This window comes from Mustelus asterias, chromosome 22 (genome assembly GCF_964213995.1).
Source record: "Mustelus asterias chromosome 22, sMusAst1.hap1.1, whole genome shotgun sequence".
Lineage (NCBI taxonomy): Eukaryota > Metazoa > Chordata > Chondrichthyes > Carcharhiniformes > Triakidae > Mustelus > Mustelus asterias.
Genome location: NC_135822.1, coordinates 75,964,059 through 75,992,042, shown reverse-complemented (window position 1 = coordinate 75,992,042; position 27,984 = coordinate 75,964,059). Strand labels below are relative to the sequence as shown.

Here is a 27,984-nt window from a genome sequence, read left to right as displayed (position 1 = left end):
CATGAAAATTAAATTGCCAAGGGTGTGTCCAGTGACAGATTATAGGATTAACTAGTCCACACTATATATTACAGGGTCAAGCAAAGAATATAATTGGGCTGTTCAGGGAGTACTGACTGATTAATCCTGAAATACAGGATTACTGACAATACATGCAGAGCCAAGAGCCCTTTTGAGTTAATCCTTGTATTCCAGAGCTAAGGTTGTCAGTTAAAGGGTTAATGTTACAGATATCTTCCTGTGTTTCACAGCTTTGTCTCCGAATTCCAGTCTTCCAGGTGGTCAGAGAGTGGTGAATCTGTGGAACTCTTTGCCGCTGAAGGCTGTGGAGGCCAGGTCATTAAGACAGTTTAAGACAGAGATAGGTAAGTTCTTGATTAATAAGGGGATCAGAGGTTATGGGGAAAAGGCAGGAGAATTGGGCGGTACGGTGGTTGGCACTGCTGCCTCACAGCACCAGGGACCCGGGGCAGCACGGTGGCACCGTGGTTAGCACTGCTGCCTCACAGCACCAGGGACCCGGGGCGGCACGGTGGCACAGTGGTTAGCACTGCTGCCTCACAGTGCCGTGGACCCGTGGCGACACGGTGGCACAGTGGTTAGCACTACTGCCTCACAGCACCAGGGACCCAGGTTCAATTCTGACCTCGGGTGATTATCTGTGTGGAGTTTGTACTTTCTCTGTGTGGGTCTCCTCCGGGTGCTCCAGTTTCCTCCCACACTCCAAAGATGTGCGGGTTAGGTTGATTGGCTATACTAAATTGACCCTAGTGTCAGGGGGTTAGCAAGGTGACTGCATGGGGCGACAGGAATAGGGCCTGGGTTGGATTGTGGACGGTACAGACCCGATGGGCCAAATGGCCACCTTCTGTACTGTAGGGATTCTATGATTCTATTCTATGATTCTATGAATTGGGATGAGAAAAATATCAGCCATGATTGAATGGCAGGGCAGACATGATGGGCCGAGTGGCCTAATTCTGCTCCTATGTCTTATGGTTTTATGGTAATATTGAGTATTACAAGGTTGGTACCTACCGTGCTTTTCAGGAGTAATACTCATCATAACAAGGTTAAAAGGCAGCTCACCGCCACCTTCTCAAGGGCCATTCAGGATGGGTAACAAGTGTTGGTTGAGCCAGCAACACCCACATCCCATGAATGAAAAGAAAATGCCTTGGTAAATACAGAGTTATTTTTGCATGAAACTGGGTTAATTCTGTGCAGCATTGGTTTAATAATTCCATCTTTAATATAGAGTATTTCAGTTTCATGACAATTTAGTAATACTGTATTTTCAGAATGAATACAGGCTCTCCTGTAAGTGGCTGACACACTGTATTCAACATGTTAATGTTTTAGGCAGTTTTTCTCTCTGAGCCTCACTCATTCCCTCAAGCTGCCACTGGTTGGATCCGGGAATTGTGTGCAGCTTTCCAAATGGCCAATATTACTCATTCTTTTCCATAACTCTGAGCCAAGCCACTCACTCCTTTGTTGCGAACGGACTTTGCTATCTTGGAAACAGCAGTGGGTGGGCTGATGCAAGACTGAGTTACACTGCTGTGGACTCAGTCCTCTCTCCAGGTAGGGGGTGAGTGGGAGAAAAAACAGATAGAATTTACATTTTGAGAAGGTTTTTCACAGCCTCAGGAAGTCTCTGAGTTCTTCAGTCAATGAAGTGCTTTGTACAGCAACAGTCACTGTCTGGATGCAGTCAACTCGTGCACAGTGAGCTCTCACAGACAGCAGTTAGATCACAATCACACCATGTGTTTTGGTTATGGTAGTTCAGAGAGAAAGGAGTAAACACCTCTGCTTCTCTTCAAAATAGTGCTGTACCACTTTTCAGATCAATCTGAGAGGGCAGTAGATGCCCCCTTTTAACAACACTCCCTCAGTACTGACCCTCTGACAGTGCGGCACTCCCTCAGTACTGACCCTCTGACAGTGCGGCACTCCCTCAGTACTGACCCTCTGACAGTGCGGCACTCCCTCAGTACTGACCCTCTGACAGTGCAGCACTCCCTCAGTACTGACCCTCTGACAGTGCGGCACTCCCTCAGTACTGACCCTCTGACAGTGCGGCACTCCCTCAGCCTGACCCTCTGACAGTGCAGCACTCCCTCAGTACTGACCCTCAGACAGTGCGGCACTCCCTCAGTACTGACCCTCTGACAGTGCAGCACTCCCTCAGTACTGACCCTCTGACAGTGCGGCACTCCCTCAGTACTGACCCTCTGACAGTGCGGCACTCTCTCAGTACTGACCCTCTGACAGTGCGGCACTCCCTCAGTACTGACCCTCTGACAGTGCGGCACTCCCTCAGTACTGACCCTCTGACAGTGCGGCACTCCCTCAGTACTGACCCTCTGACAGCGCAGCACTCCCTCAGTACTGACCCTCTGACAGTGCAGCACTCCCTCAGTACTGACCCTCTGACAGCGCAGCACTCCCTCAGTACTGACCCTCTGACAGTGCAGCACTCCCTCAGTACTGATCCTCTGACAGTGCAGCACTCCCTCAGTACTGACCCTCTGACAGTGCGGCACTCCCTCAGTACTGATCCTCTGACAGTGCAGCACTCCCTCAGTACTGACCCTCTGACAGTGCAGCACTCCCTCAGTACTGACCCTCTGACAGTACGGCACTCCCTCAGTACTGACCCTCTGACAGTGCGGCACTCCCTCAGTACTGACCTTCTGACAGTGCAGCACTCCCTCAGTACTGATCCTCTGACAGTGCAGCACTCCCTCAGTACTGATCCTCTGACAGTGCAGCACTCCCTCAGTGCTGATCCTCTGACAGTGCAGCACTCCCTCAGTACTGACCCTCTGACAGTGCGGCACTCCCTCAGTACTGACCCTCTGACAGTGCGGCACTCCCTCAGTACTGACCCTCTGACAGTGCAGCACTCCCTCAGTACTGACCCTCTGACAGTGCGACACTCCCTCAGTACTGACCCTCTGACAGTGCAGCACTCCCTCAGTACTGACCCTCTGACAGTGCGGCACTCCCTCAGTACTGACCCTCTGATAGTGCAGCACTCCCTCAGTACTGACCCTCTGACAGTGCGACACTCCCTCAGTACTGACCCTCTGACAGTGCAGCACTCCCTCAGTACTGACCCTCTGACAGTGCGGCACTCCCTCAGTACTGACCCTCTGACAGTGCGGCACTCCCTCAGCACTGACCCTCTCACAGTGCGGCACTCCCTCAGCACTGACCCTCTGACAGTGCGGCACTCCCTCAGCACTGACCCTCTGACAGTGCACAACTCCCTCGGTACTGACCCTCTGACAGTGCAGCACTCCCTCAGTACTGACCCTCTGACAGTGCGGCACTCCCTCAGTACTGACCGTCTGACAGTGCGGCACTCCCTCAGTACTGATCCTCTGACAGTGCAGCACTCCCTCAGCACTGACCCTCTGACAGTGCGGCACTCCCTCAGCACTGGCCCTCTGACAGTGCGGCACTCCCTCAGCACTGACCCTCTGACAGTGCGGCACTCCCTCAGTACTGACCCTCTGACAGTGCGGCACTCCCTCAGTACTGACCCTCTGACAGTGCAGCACTCCCTCAGTACTGACCCTCTGACAGTGCAGCACTCCCTCAGTATTGACCCTCTGACACTGCGGCACTCCCTCAGTACTGACCCTCTGGCAGTGCGACACTCCATCAGTACTGACCCTCTGACACTGCGGCACTCCCTCAGTACTGATCCTCTGACACTGCGGCACTCTCTCAGTACTGACCCTCTCACAGTGCGGCACTCCCTCAGTACTGACCCTCTGACAGTGCAGAACTCCCTCAGTACTGACCCTCTGACAGTGCAGCACTCCCTCAGCACTGACCCTCTGACAATGCGGCACTCCCTCAGTACTGATCCTCTGACACTGCGGCACTCTCTCAGTACTGACCCTCTCACAGTGCGGCACTCCCTCAGTACTGACCCTCTGACAGTGCAGAACTCCCTCAGTACTGACCCTCTGACAGTGCACAACTCCCTCGGTACTGACCCTCTGACAGTGCAGCACTCCCTCAGTACTGACCCTCTGACAGTGCGGCACTCCCTCAGTTCTGACCCTCTGACAGTGCGGCACTCCCTCAGTGCTGATCCTCTGACAGTGCAGCACTCCCTCAGTACTGACCCTCTGACAGTGCAGCACTCCCTCAGTACTGACCCTCTGACAGTGCAGCACTCCCTTAGTACTGACCCTCTGACAGTGCGGCACTCCCTCAGCACTGACCCTCTGACAGTGCGGCACTCCCTCAGCGCTGACTCTCTGACAGTGGGGCGCTCCCTCAGTACTGACCCTCTGACAGTGCGGCACTCCCTCAGCACTGACCCTCTGACAGTGCGGTACTCCCTCAGTACTGACCCTCTGACAGTGCAGCACTCCCTCAGTACTGACTCTCTGACAGTGCGGTACTCCCTCAGTACTGACCCTCTGACAGTGCGACACTCCCTCAGTACTGACCCTCTGACAGTGTGGCACTCCGTCAGTCCTGACCCTCTGACAGGGCGGCACTCCCTCAGTACTGACCCTCTGACAGCCTTCCCTGGAAGACTGAAATTCGGAGCACTCCCTCAGTACTATACTAGGAGAATCATAGAATCCCTACAGTGCAGGAGGCTATTTGGCCCACCGGATTGGCACCAACAACAATCCCACCCAGGCCCTATCCCCGTCACCCCACATATTTACCTCGCTAATCCCTCTAACCGACACATCCCGGGACACTAAGGGGCAATTTAGCATGGCCAATCAACACATCTTCGGAGTGTGGGAGGAAACCGGAGCACCCGGAGGAAACCCACGCAGACACGCGGAGAATGTGTAAACTCCACACAGACAGTGACCCGAGCTAAGAATCGAACCCGGGTCCCTGGTGCAGTGAGGCAGCTGTGCTAACCACTGTGCTACCGTCCTGCCCCACTGTATCTGTCTAGAGTATTTGCTTAAGTTTCTTGGGTGGGGTTGTAGCTACAGCCTTGCGATGAGCATGTGATGGGTCTTGGTCATTGTATCTGACACAGTCAGTTTGCTGCCTACAATCCAGAAACCTATTGGCAGGTGGATCAACCCGGAAATGTGATAACAGCAATTTGATTGCTAACTTAGGTCCGGCTATTGTACACAATTAACCAAAAAATGTCCTCAGCCCTCAGGACACAACAATGATCTCTTGTCATAAACTAGATAACTAATCAACCTATTGACTTATCACCATACCATTGCCCACTACGCAGCTAATACCTCATGAAGGTTTTGACAATTTGTTAAAGGGGAACCTGTAGATGTGTATACTTGGATTTCCAAAAGAGGTGTTGCCATGGAGAACACACTAGGTGACTGACAGTTTATTGGCAGGGATTGTTTGAAATTTAAACCACTCTGGTTGGTGAAGGCAGTGCTTTGAGAAATGTGTCAGTGAATGACTGTCACTTATTTTGTTAATCTGAAGAAGGCACAATGTGTACACATGTTCTTTCTGTCTGAAAAGAACAGTCTGAAAAGTGCCCAGTCTACCTCAGGCTACCCCTAGAAGAGCAAAATATTGCAATAATTTGAGCAGCCGATGAAGTTAGCTGTTTCACATTCTGCGCCACCAACTGGATGCTGCCGTTAAGCTGATTGATGCTTGACAGTTAACTGTCAATCACCTGGTGCATTCTACCTGGCAATACCTCTGCCAGCGATAGTCTTCTTGCCAACCAATCAGCACTCTCTTCTCATACAGTATAAACTGACGTTTTCTCCTTGCCAAGTATCCTGATGAGTGTAAGATGAAACACTGTGACATGTCCCTTTTTTCAGCAATGCTCAAGTTCTGTACTACCAACTGGTACCTGTTATTCTCAATATAAACCACCCTAATTCCTCGATTAGATTCCAGTCTGTAACTCACTCCAGGAATTTGTTAATCTGTATTTAAACTGCTCCCCACCGCCCACCTCCCTCCCCAAACCAGAACTTTCCAAACTCCCCAACCTTCTACCCACTCTCCCCCAATTAAATTCCAGGCGGTAACTTGCTGCCAAACACTTTCTCTACCCATGTTAGTTAAGGGTTAAAGCAGAGCCTGCCAGTTTACTGGGATGTGTGTGTCCACTCAATGTTGTGCTGCTGTGTAGCTCGAGGGATCAGTGACTCACTCTCAGTTCCTGTACAGCCTCTGGGCTGTTCCTGGCAACAACTCCAGTCAAACTTTACAAAGTTTCAAGTCCTCTTTTGTTGAAGAGAGCCATAGCTATGAGTGGGATTGAGAATAAGGGAGTTCCTCATGCACTTAGCCCCTCAATCCCTCGCACTGCTATTGTTGGTGGGGGTAGTAACGAGAGGGAGCATCCAGCAAAGGGCAGGAATGTAATTCATGGTTAGTCTGTTGCTGCATAATTGGCTTTATTGAGCAAGGCTCACGTGAGCTGCATGCTGAGGCTCCTTAAAGAAATATCAACGGGTTTAATCGTTACTCAGGCCTCACTGCACTAAATGTATATGTGACATCAATCATGGCGGCACAGTGGCAAGCATGGGCGGCACGGTAGCACAGTGGTTAGCACTGCGGCTTCACAGCTCCAGGGACCTGGGTTCGATTCCTGGCTTGGGTCACTGTCTGTGTGGAGTTTGCACATTCTCCTCGTGCCTGCGTGGGTTTCCTCCGGGTGCTCCGGTTTCCTCCCACAGTCCAAAGATGTGCGGGTTAGGTTGATTGGCCATGCTAAAAATTGCCCCTTAGTGATCTGAGATGCGTAGGTTAGAGGGATTAGTGGGTAAAATATGTAGGGATATGGGGGTAGGGCCAGGGTGGGATTGTGGTCGGTGCAGACTCGATGGGCCGAATGGCCTCTTTCTGTACTGTAGGGATTCTATTCTATTCTATTCACTGGTGCCTCACAGCGCCAGGGACCCAGAGCGGCACGGTGGTACAGTGGTTAGCACTGCTGCCTCACAGTGCCAGGGACCCGGGTTCAATCCCAGCCTCGGGTGACTGTATGTGTGGAGTTTGCACGTTCTCCCCGTGTCTGCGTGGGTTTCCTGCGGATGTGCCGGTTTCCTCCCACAGTCCAAAGATGTGCTGGTTAGATTGATTGACCATGCTAAATTGTCCCTTAGTGTCCCAAGATGTGTAGATTAGGGGGATTAGTAGAGTAAATACGTGGGGTTACGGGGATAGGGGCTGGGTGGGACTGTTGTCGGTACAGGCTCGATGGGCCGAATGGCCTCCTTCTGCACTGTAGGGATTCTATGATTCTATGATGGTAGGAGGATACAGCAGTATGGAGGGAGTGGAGTAGGGATGGAGGTGGATGGTACATTTAGTGGATGGGGAGGGAGGGAGAGTTGTGAGTGTGTGATGATGTATGGGGTCAGTGAGCAGGACAGGGAAAGACGCTTGCATGGAGGTGGCTCTGGGTCAGTGATGAGGAATGAACAGGGATTCTCCTGCTCCTGATTCACACCGGTGAAGACAGCTTTGGACTTCTGACGTGTTGCCCCTCTACAAGGTCCAATATCCATGATCAGGTGTTCGATGAAGGTGGCTGGATGAGCAAGGGGGTTGGGGAGAAACTGTCAAAGCCCAACTTGAGAGAACAAAATCCTTTTCTGGAACAGGTTGGACAGAGCAGGCTCTCTGCTGTCCGAGCCAGTGCTGTGTTCAGGATGTCATATCCAATAGGACATCAGTCATGGCTCAGTGTACTCTACAGCTGGAAAGCTGTGGGTTCAAATACCACTGGAAAATGAGCACATAACGCGTACACTTGTACCGTTGGTACTGATGGAGCACCGCACTGTCAGAGGGGAGGGATTGAGGGAGCACCGCACTGTCAGAGGGTCGGTGCTGAGGGAATTCTCACTTTCAGAGATGTTACTTGTTGGGTGAGACGTCGGACCAATGCCCCAGCTTCTCTCTGCAGTAAATGTTAAATACCCCATGGCATTATGATATACAGCAGCAGGGGAATGCTCCCTGGTGTCTTGGCCAACATTTCACCCTCCAGCACCATGATTAGAACAGATTATCTGGCCTTTATCACATTGCTGTATCTGGAATTGTACTCTGTGTAAATTGGCTGTCATTTTTCTGCATCATAACAGTTTCCAAGTACTTAATTGTCTCTCGATGGCTCTGGGGTGTTAGCCCATTGTGAAAGGCAGTGGAAAAAGAACAAAGAACAAAAGAACAAAGAACAGTACAGCACATGATGTGGAGATGCTGGCATAGGACTGGGGTAGGCACAGTAAGTAGTCTCACTAGGTTAAAGTCCAGGTTTATTTGGTAGCACAAGCATTCAGCAGTATAGCACAGGAACAGGCCCTTCGGCCTTCCAACCCTGCACCGGTCACGTTGTCCTATCCAAACCAACCGCTGATATCCCTCTATTCCCTGTTTGTTCATATGCCTGTCGAGATAAGTCTTAAATGTGGCTAACATAACTGCCTCATCCACCTCACTTGGCAGTGCATTCCAGGCCCCACCACCCTCTGTGTAAAGAACTTCCCCCGCACATCTCCACTGAACCTTCCCCCCCTTATCTTGAACTTGTGCCCCCTTGTAATTGTCATTTCTGCCCTGGGAAAAAGCTTCCAACTGTTCACCCTATCCACACCCCTCATAACTTTATAAACTTCTATCAGGTCGTCCCTCAGCCTCTGTCCTTCCAGGGAGAACAATCCCAGTTTATTCAAAAGTGTCCAGAGGGGCAATTTTTTCACACACAGGGTGCTGAGTGTCTGTAACAAGCTGCCAGAGGTAGTAGTAGAGGTGGGTACAAATTTAACTTTTAAAAAGCATTTAGACAGTTACATGGGTACGATGGGTATAGAGGGATATGGGCCAAATGCGGGCAATTGGGATTAGCTTAGGGGTTTAAAAAGAAGGGTGGCATGGACAAGTTGGGCCGAAGGGCCTGTTTCCATGCTGTAAACCTCTCTGACTCTATGATTCTCCTCATAGCTAATACCCTTCATACCAGGCAACATCCTGGTAAACCTTTTCTGCATTCTCTCCAAAGCCTCCACATTCTGGCAGTGTGGTTTGTTCATTCTTCAAAGGCCATCAGTTTAATTTGGATTCTGTCAGTTTCACCCACCTGCAAATCACTCCAATAAAACCTCTTTACCAACAGCTGCCGATTCAGCTTCAACCCAGTTTACAAATCCACTTCAGAATTATTCCACTGCTGCTTTCTCTTTCCCCATTGTCCAGGATGCCCCTCCCCACCCTCACCCCCCTCCCCACCCTCACCCCCCTCCGCACCCCTACCCCCTCCCCACCCTCACCCCCCTCCGCACCCCTACCCCCTCCCCACCCTACACCCCTCCCCACCCTCACCCCCCTCCGCACCCTACCCCGTTTCACACCCCACCCCCTCCTGACCCCTCTACCCCCCTCCACACCCCTACCCCCTCCGCACCCCTACCCCCTCCCCACCCTCACCCCCCTCCGCACCCCTACCCCCTCCCCGCCCTCACCCCCCTCCCCACCCTACACCCCTCCCCACCCTCACCCCCCTCCGCACCCCTACCCCCTCCCCACCCTACACCCCTCCCCACCCTCACCCCCCTCCGCACTCCTACCCCCTCCCCACCCTACACCCCTCCCCACCCTCACCCCCCTCCCCACACCTACCCCCCTCCGCACCCTACCCCGTTTCACACCCCACCCCCTCCCGACCCCTCTACCCCCCTCCGCACCCCTACCCCCTCCGCACCTCTACCCCCTCCCCACCCTCAACCCCCTCCCCACACCTACCCCCCTCCGCACCCTACCCCGCTTCACACCCCACCCCCTCCCGACCCCTCTACCCTCCTCCCCACCCTACACCCCGCCCCACCCTCACCCCCCTCCGCACCCGTACCCCCTCCCCACCCTCACCCCCCTCCCCACACCTACCTCCTCCCCACCTTGCACCCCTCCGCACCCCTACCCCCTCCCCACCCCGCTCTGCATCCCTACCCCCTCCCCACCCCTACACCCCTCCCCACCCTACATCCCTCCGCACCCCTACCACACCCCTGCCCCCGCACCCGTCCTCCCCACCCTCATTGCACGTGAGAAGATTATGGTGGGCCACCTCCAACCTCTCACCACCAATCACAGCCAATGACAAGGTCAGAAAACAGGATGGAGTGAAATGGACAATTTGGGGAATACATACACACACAAACATGCAACACGCACAAACATGCAACACGCACAAACATGCAACACACACAAACATGCAACACATACAAACATGCAACACGCACAAACATGCAACACGCACGAACATGCAACACGCACAAACATGCAACATGCACAAAAATGCATCATACACAAACATGCAACACGCACAAACATGCAACACACACAAACATGCAACATATATGCACAAATGCAAATAAAAACATGCAAACATGAGAACATATGCAAAACCTTACACATACATGGAGGCATTCTAATGAACATGAACATTTACTTAATCACACACAAACCACACGCAAGAACGTACATAAATGCAGACAAAAGCAGGGACACATACCAGTGAATGTACAAGCATGCACAGATATACATGTGCACTCAGCTCTGACGAAGGATCAGCTAGACTCGAAACGTTGGCTCTATTCTCTCTCCACAGATGCTGTCAGACCTGCTGAGATTTTTCAGCATTTTCTGTTGTTGTTTCAGATTCCAGCATCCGCAGTGTTTTGCTTTCATGCACACGCACAATCCCATTGCACATACATACATACAGACATATGTACATGTGAACGTCCACTTATGCAGACACACACAAACTCAAGCATGTGACTAATACATGGATAGTTAAACATACACAAACATTACACACATGCACAAACTCAGACTGATATAAGCACACAAACAGGCATACACATGCACAAGTACACACCTGCACATACCATCAACATGCACACAAACATATACACAACTAAAAACAAAGGAGCGGGGTCATGTGATGTGAGCTAAGTTTCGGTGACAGGGAGTTGAGTGAAGAAAATGCTTGTCTGATTGAGGTGGTTGGAGACAGTTGACGGTGCTGGTTTCACTGGTGCCTACGCTTTGGCGATGCTATAGGCATCGAGGTGATGGCTGCCATTGTGAATGAAGTGGTGGACAGCAGTCTGGGCTCCCCAAGACATTGCTGTTCACATTGGCGAACTGAGAGATATCCTAAAGAGAATGGATGAAGGCAAGGAGAGAATCCTTGGAAATCCTGCTGCATGGAATGTCAAATTTCCTGGTTGATTCAGGGAGATGGGACCGTAGGAGGAGCCCGGATTGGGAGCTGGGGATGAATTCCCGGCTGAATTTGGGAACTGGCTGCCATGCTTTCACAATCGCGATTTGAAGACTGAGTGTTTTGAGTTCGATGGAGCACACTGTATCTGATCTTTGAGACCTGGGGGTCGGTCAAAGACTCCGACCACTGCTCATACATTATCTTGTCCTTCTTCGTGAAGGGCTGGAGGCGGTCGGATGTGATCACCATGTGTATCACCGCCCGGCGGGCCCTAGGATTCTCTTTTTCAGGGCTTTGGGACATGACATTGCACGAGGGCAATGGCTCTGGTGAAACTCAGGATCTTGCTCAATGATCCTGTCATGGCTTTGGCCTGTTCCAGCTCCTTGGATGGTTATATTATCCTGCAGTTCATCATTAAATCTGACCTTTGTTCCCTTGAGATTATACTCTGACTCCTTTATATTGTCTTTTATTCTGACAAAGTTGTGTGATATATGAGCACAGACGTGTTAGCGGCCTGTTTCCTGTTACACTGCGAATATCAGGATTGGTTAATACTGGACTGTACCCGGTGTTACGATATCCCTGTGTTGATCTTGTACTGTGCTTTGTTCATATTGATGAGGGTGTAACTGAGCACAGTAAGGCAGCACGGTGGCACAGTGGTGAGCAGTGTCTCAGTGTCAGGGACCCAGGTTCAACTCCAGCCTCGGGTCACTGCCTGCGTGGAGTTTGCACATTCTCCCCGTGTCTGCATGGGTTTCCTCCGGGTGCTCCGGTTTCCTCCCACAGTCCAAAGATGTGCAGGTTAGGTGGATTGACCATGTTAAATGTGTGGGGTTACAGGGATAGGGCGGGGGCCTGGGTAAGATGTTCTTTCAGAGAGTCAATGCAGACTCGATGGGCCGAATGGTCTCCTGCGTTGCAGCGATTCTATTGTGCCATAGCCTTCATTATAATTGTGGTCAAATGGGTAGCACCATTGCAGGGAGGTGAGCAAGTGGTTTAATATGAAGGTAATGGGTGGTGCCCCATGTATCGTCACAGTGGGCGAGGAAAATCCCCAAGAGCTTAAGGACTCACCTATTATTTCAGTTGTCTTGGGGTTATAGAATCCTTGCTCAACTCCTGCTATGGTACAGACAGACTATATATCCTGGGAAGAGACGCTGTATTGTATTGTTGGTGCCTCCACTGTGGCTGGGATGGAGGAAGCCTTCTTTGGTGTGCACCCAAGTGTGAGGTGAAAATCCATGGTGCTTTAACCACCTCTTACCAACGCTAATATCCTGTATTATTTGTGGTTAAATAAGCAATGGGAATGGGTACAATAAAGATTTGCTTTCCATAACTTCTGTCACCATTATCCTGTGAACTTGGTTATACCGCTAGCCAATAGTGGCTGTATCCTGTTATCCTGATATTCCATCCTTCGATATATCCTTTCGTTACTTGTATGATGGGAGGTGCTGGACTTAATGAGTAATCCAAAACAACTGAACTGTTTTTCTCCCCTCTTCCTACTTGTATTTGTTTAAGAATGATCTTGCTATACTGGACCCACCTCTGAGAGTATGTTATGTTTGTAAAAAAAAAAGAAGAATCTTCAATAAAAAATATATTAAAAAACACAGAAGTGTGTGAACATGATTGCACAAACAGTGCACACAGAAGCAGACCTGTTTATGCACACACAAAATCAGATGCACATAGATATACATCCACAGCACATATGTACATATACAAACTGGCCCACACATATCCTTACACACATCTGTATAAACAGACTAAAATGCATACACCCACTGTGAGATATACAGTGGCACACTTTCAGATGTACTGACAGTAAGACACAGACTGACAGTGAGACAGAGACAAACAGACACTGACAGTGAGACAGACTGACACATACTGACAGTGAGACAGAGACAAACACACACTGACAGTGAGACAGAGACAAACACACACTGACAGTGAGACACAGACTGAGACACACTGACAGTGAGACAGAGACAAACACACACTGACAGTGAGACACAGACTGACACACACTGACAGTGAGACAGAGACAAACAGACACTGACAGTGAGACACAGACTGAGACACACTGATAGTGAGACACAGACAAACACACACTGACAGGTGAGACTGACATGTAAGGCACAGACTGAAAAGCACACTGACACACTTTCAGATACTCTGACACTCAGTACTTCATTGCAACTTGATATCTGGTCAGACACAGTTTGTTCACTATATCCACACAAAGCCATTGGAAGCAGCACAGAACTGACTCTTGACAAATACAGTCTGTCACAAACCAGCTGTGAAAAGCAGAAAGACATTTCCTCTGGATACGAATTCAATTTGAAAATGAACTTACTGTTGACTTGGCTATGTTTCAGACGAGCAGCTCTGCACTTGGGGACTGTGTGACTCTCCCTCTCTCGCGTCACCAGCTGGTCTAAAGTCCTCTTCTCAAGTTCAGGTTTTGACTGGAGCTATTTCCTGTTACTTATGAAGGTTAGTGAGTGTGTGCGTTTGCGTGTGAGTGAGCGTGAGTGTGTAAAACACATCCCATCGCAGCAACCAGTGAGAGCAGGCACAGAGTCTCAGGGAGTTATTTGCATACAATCTGGCCCATGTTCAGGGCAATGAGCTGGACATTAACTCACTCTCTGCCTCTCTGAGCCCTGCAGACAGGGGCTACTATTTCAGATTGTCCTGGCTCTGCGGCCTGGCGACTGAGCTCAGGGTTCGGCCAGGCTCTTTGGACTGAATGAAGAGCTCCATTCACCGTGGGAGTCAGCACTGGGTCTGCACCAGAGAGGGCATCAGCTCCCCGAGAGAGCAAAACTTCACTGGACTTCATTCCCCATTTGCAAAAAGGGATCAAGAAAGCTTCAAATTTAAACTCACACTAACCTCTTGGGCTACCAGAAGGTATAGATGGGATGATCAGATGGGCAGATAAGTGGCAGATGGAATTTAACCCTGAAAAGTATGAGGTAATACACTTTGGAAGGAATAATTTGACACGGAAGTATTCAATGAACGGCATGACATTAGTTCGAGTCATAGAGGTTTACAGCATGGAAACAGGCCCTTCAGCCCAACTTGTCCATGCCGCCCAGTTTTTAACCATTAAGCTAGTCCCAATTGCCTGCGTTTGGCCCATACCGCTCTATTCCCATCTTACCCATGTAACTGTCTAAATGCTTTTTAAAATATAAAATTGTACCCGCCTCTACTACTACCTCTGGCAGCTTGTTCCAGACACTCACCACCCTCTGTGTGAAAAAATTGCCCCTCTGGACACTTTTATATCTCTCCCCTTTCACCTTAAACCTATGCCCTCTAGTTTTAGACTCCCTTACCTTTGGGAAAAGATATTGACTATCTAGCTGATCTATGCCCCTTATTAGAGCCATAGAGTCATAGAGGTTTACAGCATGGAAACAGGCCCTTCGGCCCAACTTGTCCATGCCGCCCTTTTTTGTTTAAAACCCCTAAACTAATCCCAATTGCCCGCATTTGGCTCATATCCCTCGATACCCATCGTACCCATGTAACTATCTAAATGCTTTTTAAAAGATAAAATTATACCCGCCTCTACTACTACCTCTGGCAGCTTGTTCCAGACACTCACCACCCTCTGTGTGAAGAAATTGCCCCTCTGGACACTTTTGTATCTCTCCCCTCTCACCTTAAACCTATGCCCTCTAGTTTTAGACTCCCCTACCTTCGGGAAAAGATATTGACTATCTACCTTGTCTATGCCCCTCATTATTTTATATACCTCTATAAGGTCACCCGTCAGCCTCCTACGCTCCAGAGAAAATAGTCCTAGTCTATCCAGCCTCTCCTTATAACTCAATCCATCAAGTCCTGGTAGCATCCTAGTAAATCTTTTCTGCACTCTTTCTAGTTTAATAATATTCTTTCTATAATAGGGTGACCAGAATTGCACACAGTATTCCAAGTCTGGCCTTACCAATGTCTTGTACAACTTCAACAAGACGTCCCAACTCCTGTATTCAATGTTCTGACTGATGAAACCAAGCATGCTGAATGCCTTCTTCACCACTCTGTCCATCTGTGACTCCACTTTCAAGGAGCTATGAACATGTACACCTAGATCTCTTTGTTCTGTAACTCTCCCCAACGCCCTACCATTAACTGAGTAAGTCCTGCCCTGGTTCAATCTTCCAAAATGCATCACCTCGCATTTGTCTAAATTAAACTCCATCTGCCATTCGTCAGTCCACTGGCCCAATTGATCAAGATCCCACTGCAATTGGAGATAACTTTCTTCACTGTCCACTATGTCACCAATCTTGGTGTCATCTGCAAACTTACTAACCATGCCTCCGATATCCTCATCCAAATCATTAATATAAATGACAAATAACAGTGGGCCCTGCACTGATCCCTGAGGCACACCACTGGTCACAGGCCTCCAGTTTGAAAAACAATCCCTCTACAACCACCCTCTGGCTTCTGTCATCAAGCCAATTTTGTATCCAATTGGCTACCTCACCCTGGATCTTGTGAGATTTAACCTTATGCAACAACCTACCATGTGGTACCTTGTCAAAGGCCTTGCTAAAGTACGTGTAGTTGTGTGAAACAAAGGGACCTTGGAGAGTTTGTCCACAGAATAGGTGCAGGGCTGGGCCATTCGGCCCTTTGAGCCTGCCCCACCATTCAATATGATCATGGCTGATCATGCACTTTCAGTATCCCACTCCCACTTTCTCTCCGTACCCCTTGATCCCTTTAGCCACAAGGGTCAAGTTCAGCTCCCCCTTGAACATATCTAACGAACTGGCCCCAACAGCTTTCTGTGGTAGAGAATTCCACAGGTTCACAACTCTCTGAGTGAAGAAGTTCTTCCTCATCTCAGTCCTGAATGGCTTACTCCTTATTCTTACACTGTGACTCCTAGTTGTGGACTTCCCCAATATCAGGAACATTCTTCCCGCATCCAGCCTGTCCAGTCCCATCAGGATTTTATATGTTTCTATGAGATCCCCTCTCATTCTTCTGAATTCCAGTGAGTACAAGCCCAGTCGATCCAGTCTCTCTTCATATGTCAGTCCTGCCATTCCAGGAATCAGTCTGGTGAACCTTCGCTGGACTCCCCCAGTCGCAAAAATGTCCTTCCTCAACTGCATACAATACTCAAGGTGTGGCCTCACCAAGGCCCTGTATAACTGTAGCAATAAGAAGTCTAACAACACCAGGTTAAAGTCCAACTTTAACCTGGTGTTGTTAGACTTCTTACTGTGTTTACCCCAGTCCAACGCCGGCATCTCCACATCATAACTGCAGCAAAACATCCTTACTCCGATACTCAAATCCTCTTGCTATGAAGGCCAGCATGCCTTAGCTTTTCTCACCGCCTGCTGTACCTGCATGCCAACCTTCAGCGACTGTTCCACCATGACACCCAGGTCACGTTGCACTTCCCAAGATGTGCGGGCTAGGTTGATTGGCCATTCTAAATTGCCCTTAGTGTCCCGGGATGCATAGGTTAGAGGGATTCGTGGGTAAATATGTGGGGATAGGGCCTGGGTGGGATTGTGGTTGGTGCAGACTCGATGGGCCGAATGGCCTCTTTCTGCACTGTAGGATTCTATGATTTCCCCTTTTCCTAAACTGCCACCACTCAGATAATAATCTTCCTTCCTGTTTTTGCCACCAAAGTGGATAACCTCACATTTATCCACATTATATTGCCAAGTATTTGCCCACTCAGCCAACCTGTCCAAGTCACCCTACAGCTTCTTAGCATCCTCCTCACAGCACACACTGCCACCCAGCTTAGTGTCATCTGCAAATTTGGAGATATTGCATTCAATTCCTTCGTCCAAATCATTAATATATATTGTGTATAGCTGGGGTCCCAGCATTGAACTCTGTGGTACCCCACTAGCCACTGCCTGCCACTCTGAAAAGGACCCGTTTATTCCCACTCCCTGCTTCCTGTCTGCCAACCAGTTCTCTATCCACGTCAATACATTACCCCCAATACAAAAACAGGGAGGTCATGTTGGAGTTGTACAGAACTTTGGTGAGGCCACAGCTTGAACGGTTTGCGCAGTTCTGGTCGCCACATTAAAGGAAGGATGTGATTACATTGGAGGGGATTCAGAGGAGATTCACCAGGATGCTGCCTGGGATAGAACATTTCAGTTATGAAGCGAGGTTGGATAGGCTTGGGTTGTTTTCTCTGGAGCAGAGAAGACTGAGGGGCAACCTGATCGAGGTGTACAAGATTATGAGGGACACGGACAGAGTGGATAAGGAGTAGCTGTTCTCTTTAGTTGAAGGGTCAGTCACAAGAGGACATAATTTTAAGGTGAGGGGCAGAGGTTTGGGGGGGTGTGAGGAAAACGTTTTTACCCAGAGGGTGGTGACGGTCTAGAATGCGCTGCCTGGGAGGGTGGTGGAGGCGGGATGCCTCACATCCTTTAAGAAGTCCTTCAGTTTGACAAAGGGTCATCTGGACTCAAAACGTCAGCCCTTTTCTCTCCTTACAGATGCTGCCAGACCTGCTGAGATTTTCCAGCATTTTCTCTTTTGGTTTCAGATTCCAGCATCCACAGTAATTTGCTTTTATCCTTTAAAGAGTATCTGGATGAGCACTTGGCACATCATAACATTCAGGGTTATGGGCCAAGTGCTGGCAGATGGGATTAGATGGGAGTTCAGGTGTTTCTCGGATGTCGGTGTGGAAGTGATGGGCCAAAGGGCCTCTTCTGCACTGTAGGATTCTATGATTCTTCCATCGGCACAGAGGACTCCTCTGGGTGTTTGGTATATAGGACCCATACTGGATAGGGGTCTCCCGCTCGTATTCCTTCACTGGACAGACCTGTTCACCACTGGACAGGGACCTCCTGCAGCCTAAGGTACAGTGCCATGCCCTGCACCCCATTTACCCATCAAACAGAACAGTCTGGCTATCTGGCTCACTCAGGAAATAGTTAATCTCAAATACATAAACCACCCTTAATTCAAACAAGAGCTTTTTCTTCAGAGAAAGCCGGTTGGTTGTAAATTGAATCCAGACTGTTGATGTGGATCCAGGAATGAAGCGTAAACTAGACGTCACTACGAAAGGAAGTGAGTGAGAGGCTCCACGTGTAAAAGCCCTGTAAACATTAGTGGGGGTCACATCTTCACATACATTTCATTCATCCAGACATGGGGGTAAACCCATCATGGGTAGCCTGTATACAAATATCCCCTATGGCTGTCTGAGCACTGACTGTGTGTTTAACAGGACTAAGTGTTCCAGTCCTCAATGTCTTTTCAATAAGACTGAATGTTCCAGCACTGACTGTATGTATAAGCTCAGGGGTTAAATCTGACACCAATATTTTTATTTATAGAAGTCACAAAAGGTCGTCATTTGCCAACTATCTCAGCTCTCTGTATTACCAATTAAATTATCCCATTCCCCATCCTATCCCCATTCCCCGTCCCATCCCCATTCCCCGTCCTATTCCCATTCCGTGTCCCATCCCCCGTCCTATCCCCATTCCCCATCCCATCCTCATTCCCCTTTCCCGTCCTATCCCCATTCCCATTTTCCATCCTATCCCCGTCCCCATTCCCCGTCCTATCCCCGTCCCCATTCCCCGTCCCGTCCCCATTCCCCGTCCCGTCCCCATTCCCTGTCCTATCCCCAAAGCCCTTAAGTTTTATCTCCCTTCACCCCAATTTCAAAATCAATCATCTATGCTTCCACAACCCTCGCAGGCAGCAAGCCTCAGCTTGGCACCACTCACTCCATGTGGAAAGGTTCTTCCTCACAATCACCCTTCATGCCTTGCCCAAGAGGTTGCTAACAGTGTGGTTCAGTGTCAGACAGTTATCCAGAAAATGGATGAGTTGGTAGCTCGGAATGTTGTTCAAAGATAATGGCTTTAATATTCCCAAAATCTAATCGGAAGCGATTGCTACATGTTCAGTACAGTGGTTAACCAGAATGGCAATTTAGAATTATGGAGGAGTTTACAGAGGTGTTAATGAGGTAGAATGTTTTCTGCACCCTTGTGAAAACTAATTGTGATTTTCAATGTTGCTGAGGGGTAATATTTAGATGAGAAATAGGAAAATGCCAAGGATTGATCCCTGGGAGACACCAGAGTTAGTGTGTGTGATCAGGAAGAGAAGTCATTGCGAATGAATCTCGGGCGATAATGAAGTAGCTCAGAATGGAAGCAGGCCAGTGCAGTCCCACCCTCCCGGTTGGTAGCGAGGTGCTGGAGGAGGGTGGTGAATGATTCAATAAAATCCAATGTCACTGCACAGCAAGATCTGAATGAACAAAGCAGGGAAATGAAAAGGGAGGGAGTTTGGAAGGAACCTGAGGCTTCAGTCACTCGGGAATAAGTAGGTAAAGGGTTGAAATTGGGAGCAGAAGGGAATCGGGAGGAATTCTGAGGCAGACAGAAATGGAAAAAATTACCATCGAAAGGAATCAAAAATGAGATGTATGTTTATTAATAGACAGGGTGAAGCAAAACCATTCAGGAAGTGGAATCAGTGAGCAAAATAGAAAATGATTCCATCATCCTAACACGGCTTCAGTTCAATCATGATGGCAAGAATTGTAAACCTTGGATTGAAGGCAGCAGTCACAGTGCAATACTCACAACTCAGTAACAATAAAAGCTGCAAATGGGATGCAGTGGGTATCACTCTCAGCGTCAACTGGTAACTGGTTCAAATTGCAGCAAGTCTGACACACCCAATGCAGCCCTGGTGGAGTGCTGCACTGCAGGAGGTGCTGTCTTTTGGTTGAGATGTTGAAACAGAGGCTTGTCTGCCTTCTCGGGTGAATATGAAAGATCCTGTGGCACTATGTCAAAGAGCAGGGTGAGATTTATCCCTCATCCAACATTATCAAGGCAATTTATCCGCTCATCATCACACGTCTGTTAGCGGGATCTTGCTGTGCACAAATTGGCTGCTCCCTATCTCACATTACAATAGAACGTTAAAAAATACTTGATTGGCCGTACAGTGTTTCCTGACATCATCAAAGGTGCCATATTTTGCTGCAATTGTATAGGGCGTTGGTGAGGCCACACCTGGAGTATTGTGTGCAGTTTTGGTGTCCGAGGATGTCCTTGCTATAGAGGGAGTACAGCGAAGGTTTACCAGGCTGATTCCTGGGAAGGCAGGTCTGTCACATGAGGAGAGACTAATTTGGTTAGGATTATATTCGCAGGACGTCAGAAGAGTGAGGGGGGATCTCATAAAAACAGAGTTAGATTCAGAAAGAATGTCCCCAATGGTGGGGGAATCCAGAACTAGGGGTCAGAGTTTGAGGATAAGGGGATAAACCTTTTAGAACTGAGGCGAGGAGAAATTTCTTCACCCAGAGGGTGGTGAATGTGTGGAATTCACTCCCACAGAATGTAGTTGACCCCAAAATGTTGTGTGATTTCAAGAAGAAATTAGATATAGCTCTTTGGGCTAAAGGGATCAAGGGATATGGGAGGAAGGGGGGAATCAGGATATTGAATTTGATGATCAGCCAGGATCAAAATGAATGGCGGAGCAGACTCAAAGAGCCAAATGGCCTCCTCCTCCTTCTGGTTTCGATAAATGCAAGTCTTTCTGTCCTTCAGTCAGATCTCCTGTAGACTCTGTCCAAAGCAAGCCAGCTGAAGCCAGTTGTCTATCCCCATTCCTGACACCTGGACAATGCCTCCTACCTACTGTTTCAGAACGGGAGCTGGCTGTACGGAATCACCCATAACAATATTCCAGCTTCAAATGATTTAACTGTGGACACTAACTGTAGACGCAGGGTTTATTCAGCAGGGTCAAGGTGTTATCGCTGTATAGCATTGTGTACAGCTGTAACTGAAAAGGATCACAGTTTAAGTTTATTTATTAGTGTCACAAGTTGGCCCACATTAACACTGCAATGAAGTTAGTGTGAAAATCCCCCAGTTGCCACTGGCACCTGTTTGGGTACACTGAGGGAGAATTTAGCATGGCCAATGCACCTAACCAGCACGTCTTTCAGACTGTGGGAGGAAACCGGAGCACCTGGAGGAAACCCAAGCAGACACGGGGAGAACGTGCAGACTCCGCACAGACAGTGACCCGAGCCAGAGTTTATTCAACAACTGATACAACACCTTTAGTATAATGAAATGTCCAAAGGTGTGGTTGGTAAAAAGGGAGCTGAGGCTGCAACCAGATTGGAAGGGACAGCAAGGGTTAAAAAATGGCAGCCTGGCAGAGGGAGTCAAACTTCAAGTAACTATCTCACAGACAGTACTGACACAGTCACATGCCAGGTGTTAATCTTCAGAGATTGCAGCAATGATAATGATACGATTGACCATAACCTCATGATGTCAGGAGATAATGCATCAGATCCACTTTACCTTTGAGAAACTAACCAAGCAGCAGGATAACTACGGTGATTGGTATCCACAGCTGAAACTTACACATTAGAAAGTATGTGTAATGATTTGATATTACAGTGATGTTAACATGATCAATAAAGGATAGGAACAGGAGAACAGTTTAAAGATAAAATCACACAGGACAATGGAGATAGCACAATGCGACAAAAGCAGAACTTAGAGCAACAAGATGATGATTAGAGGCATAGATCAGCTAGATAGTCAATATTTTTTCCCAAAGGTAGGGGAGTCTAAAACTAGAGGACATAGGTTTAAGGTGAGAGGAGAGAGATACAAAAGGGTCCAGAGGGGCAATTTTTTCACACAGAGGGTGGTGAGTGTCTGGAACAAACTGCCAGAGGTAGTAGCAGAGGTGGGTACAATTTTGTCTTTTAAAAAGCATTTAGATAGTTACATGGGTACGATGGGTATAGAGGGATATGGGCCAAATGCGGGTAATTGGGACAATTGGGCAATTGGGTTTTAAAAAAAGGGCGGCATAGACAAGTTGGGCCGAATGGCCTGTTTCCATGTTGTAAACCTCTATGACTTTATTTCATCAGAACCTCACACATAAACAGGGTAACGTGAAAAGGTACAAGAACACTCAAAGAACCTGCGGGGGGGCAGAGTAGCTCAGAAGCAATCTTGACTCATCGCTGAATGCACTCCCTCATGCATGTTGAACAAGCTTGATAAACCGCTTAGTTGAAGCCCTCTGCATTCTCAGACTCAATTCGTTCAATCCCTCCAACAAAAGGCACTTGACATGAACAGTACAACACAGAGACACATCAGGAGATAGATATTGGGTCAGAAAAGCTTGCTCAAAGACGGACTTTTATAGCATATCTTAAATGAGGAAAGTGAGGCAGAGAGAAGGGACTTCAGAGCTTGGGGCCCAGGCAGCTGAAGTCATGGCTGCCAATGGTGGGGGAGTTAAAAATAGGCAGGGACCAGAGGCCACAGTTGGAAGAACGCAGATATCTTGGAGGGTTGTGCAGCTGTGAGAGATTACAGAGAAAGGGAGTGGTGAAGCTACAGAGGGATTTGAAAAGGTCGAGAATTATAACTCAAGTTATTGCCTGACTGGGAACCAAGTCGGTAGATCAGTGTGCAGAGTGGTAATTGGGGACAGGACTTAGAGTGAAGACACAGGGCAGCAGCGTTTTGGATGACCCTGAGATGGTCGAGGTTAGAATGTGGGACTGCAGCCAGGAGTGTACGGAAATAGCCGAGTCTGGAGGCAACTAAGGCATGGGTGAAGGTTTCAGTAACAAAGGCGGTAAGACAGGATGAAGCTGGGCGATTTTATAGAGATGGAATTGATGGTCTGAATGATGGCAGGAATACAAAGAGAGGGACCAAACGTGAAACCAAGGATGCATCGTCTTAACCTCAGACTGCTGCCGGGGAGAAGGATGAAGCCAGCAGCTCACCAATGGAGAGCGATGAGGCCAGCAGCTCACCAATGGAGAGCAATGAAGCCAGCAGCTCACCAATGGAGAGCGATGAGGCCAGCAGCTCACCAATGGAGAGCGATGAGGCCAGCAGCTCACCAATGGAGAGCGATGAAGCCAGCAGCTCACCAATGGAGAGCGTTGAGGCCAGCAGCTCACCAATGGAGAGGGATGAAGCCACCAGCTCACCAATGGAGAGGGATGAAGCCACCAGCTCACCAATGGAGAGGGATGAAGTTACCAGCTCACCAATGGAGAGGGATGAAGCCACCAGCTCACCAATGGAGAGGGACGAAGTCACCAGTTCACCAATGGAGAGGGATGAAGCCAGCAGCTCACCAATAGAGAAGGATGAAGCCAGCAGCTCACCAATGGAGAGGGATGAAGCAGGAAGCTCACCAATGGAGAGGGATGAAGCCAGCAGCTCACCAATGGAGAGCGATGAAGCTAGCAGCTGACCAATGGAGAGGGATGAAGCTACCAGCTGACCAATGGACAGCGATGAAGCAGGAAGCTCACCAATGGACAGCGATGAAGCAGGAAGCTCACCAATGGAGAGGGATGAAGCCAGCAGCTCACCAGTGGAGAGCGATGAACCCAGCAGCTCACCAATGGAGAGGGATGAAGTTACCAGCTCACCAATGGAGAAGGATGAAGCCAGCAGCTCACCAATGGAGAGCGATGAAGCCAGCAGCTCACCAATGGAATTTGGAGCAGGAACTCGAGAACAGGACTTCAGGCTCGCTAATTGTTAACTGAAGGAAATTTCTGCCCATTCAGCATTGGATGGAGATAATCAGTGTGAGTTTTTCTAGGAACTTGAAGGGGTCCAGACAGATGGCGGTGAGGGAGAGCTGTGTGTTGTCAGCGTCCATGCGGAAACTATTGCTGTGCTTTCAGATGCCACAGGCAAGCATGTGGAGATAAAAGAGCAGAGCACATGAACTGATCTCTGGAAGGGACCAGAGAATCAGAGAATCCCTATAGTGCGGGAGGCCGCCATTCGGCCCATCGAGTCTGCATCGACCACAATCCCACCCAGGCCCTATCCCCATAACCCCACATATTTACCCGCTAATCCCTCGAACCCACACATCCCAGGACACTAAGGGGCAATTTTATCATGGCCAATCAACCTAACCCGCACATCTTTGGAGTGTGGGAGGAAACCGGAGCACCCGGAGGAAACCCACACAGACACGGGGAGAATGTGCAAACTCCACACAGACAGTGACCCAAGCTGGGAATCGAACCCAGGTCCCTGGAGCTGTGAAGCAGCAGTGCTAACCACTGTGCCAAGGTAATGGTGCGGGAGCAGGAAGAGAATCCATTGTGAATTGTTCTGTGGCTATGACGAGATAGATGAGAATGGAACGAGGAGATAGCATTCCTGGCTGGTTGAGGCTGGAGAGGCATTGGAGGAGGATGCAAGTTCAGCCAGGTCAAAGGCTGCGGACAGGTCGAGGCAGGTTGGGGATGGGGGGGGGGGGGGGGGGGGGGTGGGGGGGGGGTGGGTGGGGGTGGTGGGGGGATGGAAAGAGGGAATGTCATATTCGATGAGATTAATGGTTTTTTTCAGCAGTGTGAGGGTCACTCACTCAGAACAATTGAGTTTCTGTTAACTCAGCTGACCACAGGTAAACGTAGCAGCCCCACAATCACCACTGACCGGCAGATTGTATTTGCCTGCAGTGTATTTATTAGTGTTGGTAATATATTAGAATGGTGAGAACACACTTTATAGACACAGTGACTGATCAGAGGGTGAGCAGCAAAAGGGCCCAGGTGTATGACTGTCTGGCTGTTGTGCACCTTTTATGATGTCAGTCTGCAGTTCAGCGAGTGGGACTGTGGACTCGGAGTCAGAAAGTCACCAATTCAGGAGACACTTGAAATCTAGATGCAAAATACACACGGTGGCACTATCAGAGGGTCAGGACTGAGGGAGTGCCGCACTGTCAGAGGGTCAGGACTGAGGGAGTGCCGCACTGTCAGAGGGTCAGTACTGAGGGAGTGCTGCACTGTCAGAGGGTCAGTACTGAGGGAGTGCCGCACTGTCAGAGGGTCAGTACTGAGGGAGTGCCGCACTGTCAGAGGGTCAGTACTGAGGGAGTGCCGCACTGTCAGAGGGTCAGTGCTGAGGGAGCGCTGCACTGTCAGAGGGTCAGTACTGAGGGAGTGCCGCACTGTCAGAGGGTCAGTACTGAGGGAGTGCCGCACTGTCAGAGGGTCAGTGCTGAGGGAGCGCTGCACTGTCAGAGGGTCAGGACTGAGGGAGTGCCGCACTGTCAGAGGGTCAGGACTGAGGGAGTGCCGCACTGTCAGAGGGTCAGGACTGAGGGAGTGCCGCACTGTCAGAGGGTCAGTACTGAGGGAGTGCTGCACTGTCAGAGGGTCAGTACTGAGGGAGTGCCGCACTGTCAGAGGGTCAGTACTGAGGGAGTGCCGCACTGTCAGAGGGTCAGTACTGAGGGAGTGCCGCACTGTCAGAGGGTCAGTGCTGAGGGAGCGCTGCACTGTCAGAGGGTCAGTACTGAGGGAGTGCCGCACTGTCAGAGGGTCAGTACTGAGGGAGTGCCGCACTGTCAGAGGGTCAGTGCTGAGGGAGCGCTGCACTGTCAGAGGGTCAGGACTGAGGGAGTGCCGCACTGTCAGAGGGTCAGGACTGAGGGAGTGCCGCACTGTCAGAGGGTCAGTACTGAGGGAGTGCCGCACTGTCAGAGGGTCAGTGCTGAGGGAGCGCTGCACTGTCAGAGGGTCAGGACTGAGGGAGTGCGCACTGTCAGAGGGTCAGTGCTGAGGGAGCGCTGCACTGTCAGAGGGTCAGGACTGAGGGAGTGCTGCACTGTCAGAGGGTCAGGACTGAGGGAGTGCTGCACTGTCAGAGGGTCAGTGCTGAGGGAGTGCCGCACTGTCAGAGGGTCAGTGCTGAGGGAGTGCCGCACTGTCAGAGGGTCAGTGCTGAGGGAGTGCCGCACTGTCAGAGGGTCAGTGCTGAGGGAGTGCCGCACTGTCAGAGGGTCAGTACTGAGGGAGTGCCGCACTGTCAGAGGGTCAGTACTGAGGGAGTGCCGCACTGTCAGAGGGTCAGCACTGAGGGAGTGCCGCAGTGTCAGAGGGTCAGTACTGAGGGAGTGCCGCACTGTCAGAGGGTCAGTACTGAGGGAGTGCCGCACTGTCAGAGGGTCAGTACTGAGGGAGTGCCGCACTGTCAGAGGGTCAGTACTGAGGGAGTGCCGCACTGTCAGAGGGTCAGTACTGAGGGAGTGCCGCACTGTCAGAAGGTCAGTGCTGAGGGAGTGCCGCACTGTCAGAGGGTCAGTGCTGAGGGAGTGCCGCACTGTCAGAGGGTCAGTGCTGAGGGAGTGCTACTCTGTCAGAGGGTCAGTGCTGAGGGAGTGCCGCACTGTCAGAGGGTCAGTGCTGAGGGAGTGCTACTCTGTCAGAGGGTCAGTACTGAGGGAGTGCCGCACTGTCAGAGGGTCAGTACTGAGGGAGTGCCGCACTGTCAGAGGGTCAGTACTGAGGGAGTGCCGCACTGTCAGAGGGTCAGTACTGAGGGAGTGCCGCACTGTCAGAGGGTCAGTACTGAGGGAGTGCCGCACTGTCAGAGGGTCAGTACTGAGGGAGTGCCGCACTGTCAGAGGGTCAGTACTGAGGGAGTGCTGCACTGTCAGAGGGTCAGTACTGAGGGAGTGCCGCACTGTCAGAGGGTCAGTACTGAGGGAGTGCCGCACTGTCAGAGGGTCAGTACTAAGGAAGTGCCGCACTGTCAGAGGGTCAGTACTGAGGGAGGGCTGCACTGTCAGAGGGTCAGTGCTGAGGGAGCGCTGCACTGTCAGAGGGTCAGGACTGAGGGAGTGCCGCACTGTCAGAGGGTCAGTGCTGAGGGAGCGCTGCACTGTCAGAGGGTCAGGACTGAGGGAGTGCTGCACTGTCAGAGGGTCAGGACTGAGGGAGTGCTGCACTGTCAGAGGGTCAGTGCTGAGGGAGTGCCGCACTGTCAGAGGGTCAGTGCTGAGGGAGTGCCGCACTGTCAGAGGGTCAGTGCTGAGGGAGTGCCGCACTGTCAGAGGGTCAGTGCTGAGGGAGTGCCGCACTGTCAGAGGGTCAGTACTGAGGGAGTGCCGCACTGTCAGAGGGTCAGTACTGAGGGAGTGCCGCACTGTCAGAGGGTCAGTACTGAGGGAGTGCCGCACTGTCAGAGGGTCAGTACTGAGGGAGTGCTGCACTGTCAGAGGGTCAGTACTGAGGGAGTGCCGCACTGTCAGAGGGTCAGTACTGAGGGAGTGCCGCAGTGTCAGAGGGTCAGTACTGAGAGAGTGCCGCACTGTCAGAGGGTCAGTACTGAGGGAGTGCCGCAGTGTCAGAGGGTCAGTACTGAGGGAGTGCCGCACTGTCAGAGGGTCAGCACTGAGGGAGTGCCGCAGTGTCAGAGGGTCAGTACTGAGGGAGTGCCGCACTGTCAGAGGGTCAGTACTGAGGGAGTGCCGCACTGTCAGAGGGTCAGTACTGAGGGAGTGCCGCACTGTCAGAGGGTCAGTACTGAGGGAGTGCCGCACTGTCAGAGGGTCAGTACTGAGGGAGTGCCGCACTGTCAGAAGGTCAGTGCTGAGGGAGTGCCGCACTGTCAGAGGGTCAGTGCTGAGGGAGTGCCGCACTGTCAGAGGGTCAGTGCTGAGGGAGTGCTACTCTGTCAGAGGGTCAGTACTGAGGGAGTGCCGCACTGTCAGAGGGTCAGTGCTGAGGGAGTGCTACTCTGTCAGAGGGTCAGTACTGAGGGAGTGCCGCACTGTCAGAGGGTCAGTACTGAGGGAGTGCCGCA

General features: G+C 50.4%; 1 protein-coding gene across 3 annotated transcripts in view; it reads right to left on the bottom strand.

The window, feature by feature from the left end:
• LOC144510205 (vinexin-like) overlaps nt 1-13,810 on the bottom strand; it is a 97,156-nt gene extending 83,346 nt beyond the window's left edge. For 2 of the 3 annotated variants that reach the window (XM_078239696.1, XM_078239697.1), the window contains exon 1: nt 13,641-13,809. The gene's annotated coding sequence lies outside the window, so the exon portion shown is untranslated. Of the gene's footprint in view, nt 1-13,640 lie in introns of all 3 variants that reach the window. The other variant, XM_078239698.1, reaches the window with a different exon arrangement.
• Nucleotides 13,811-27,984: the final 14,174 nt, after the last annotated feature.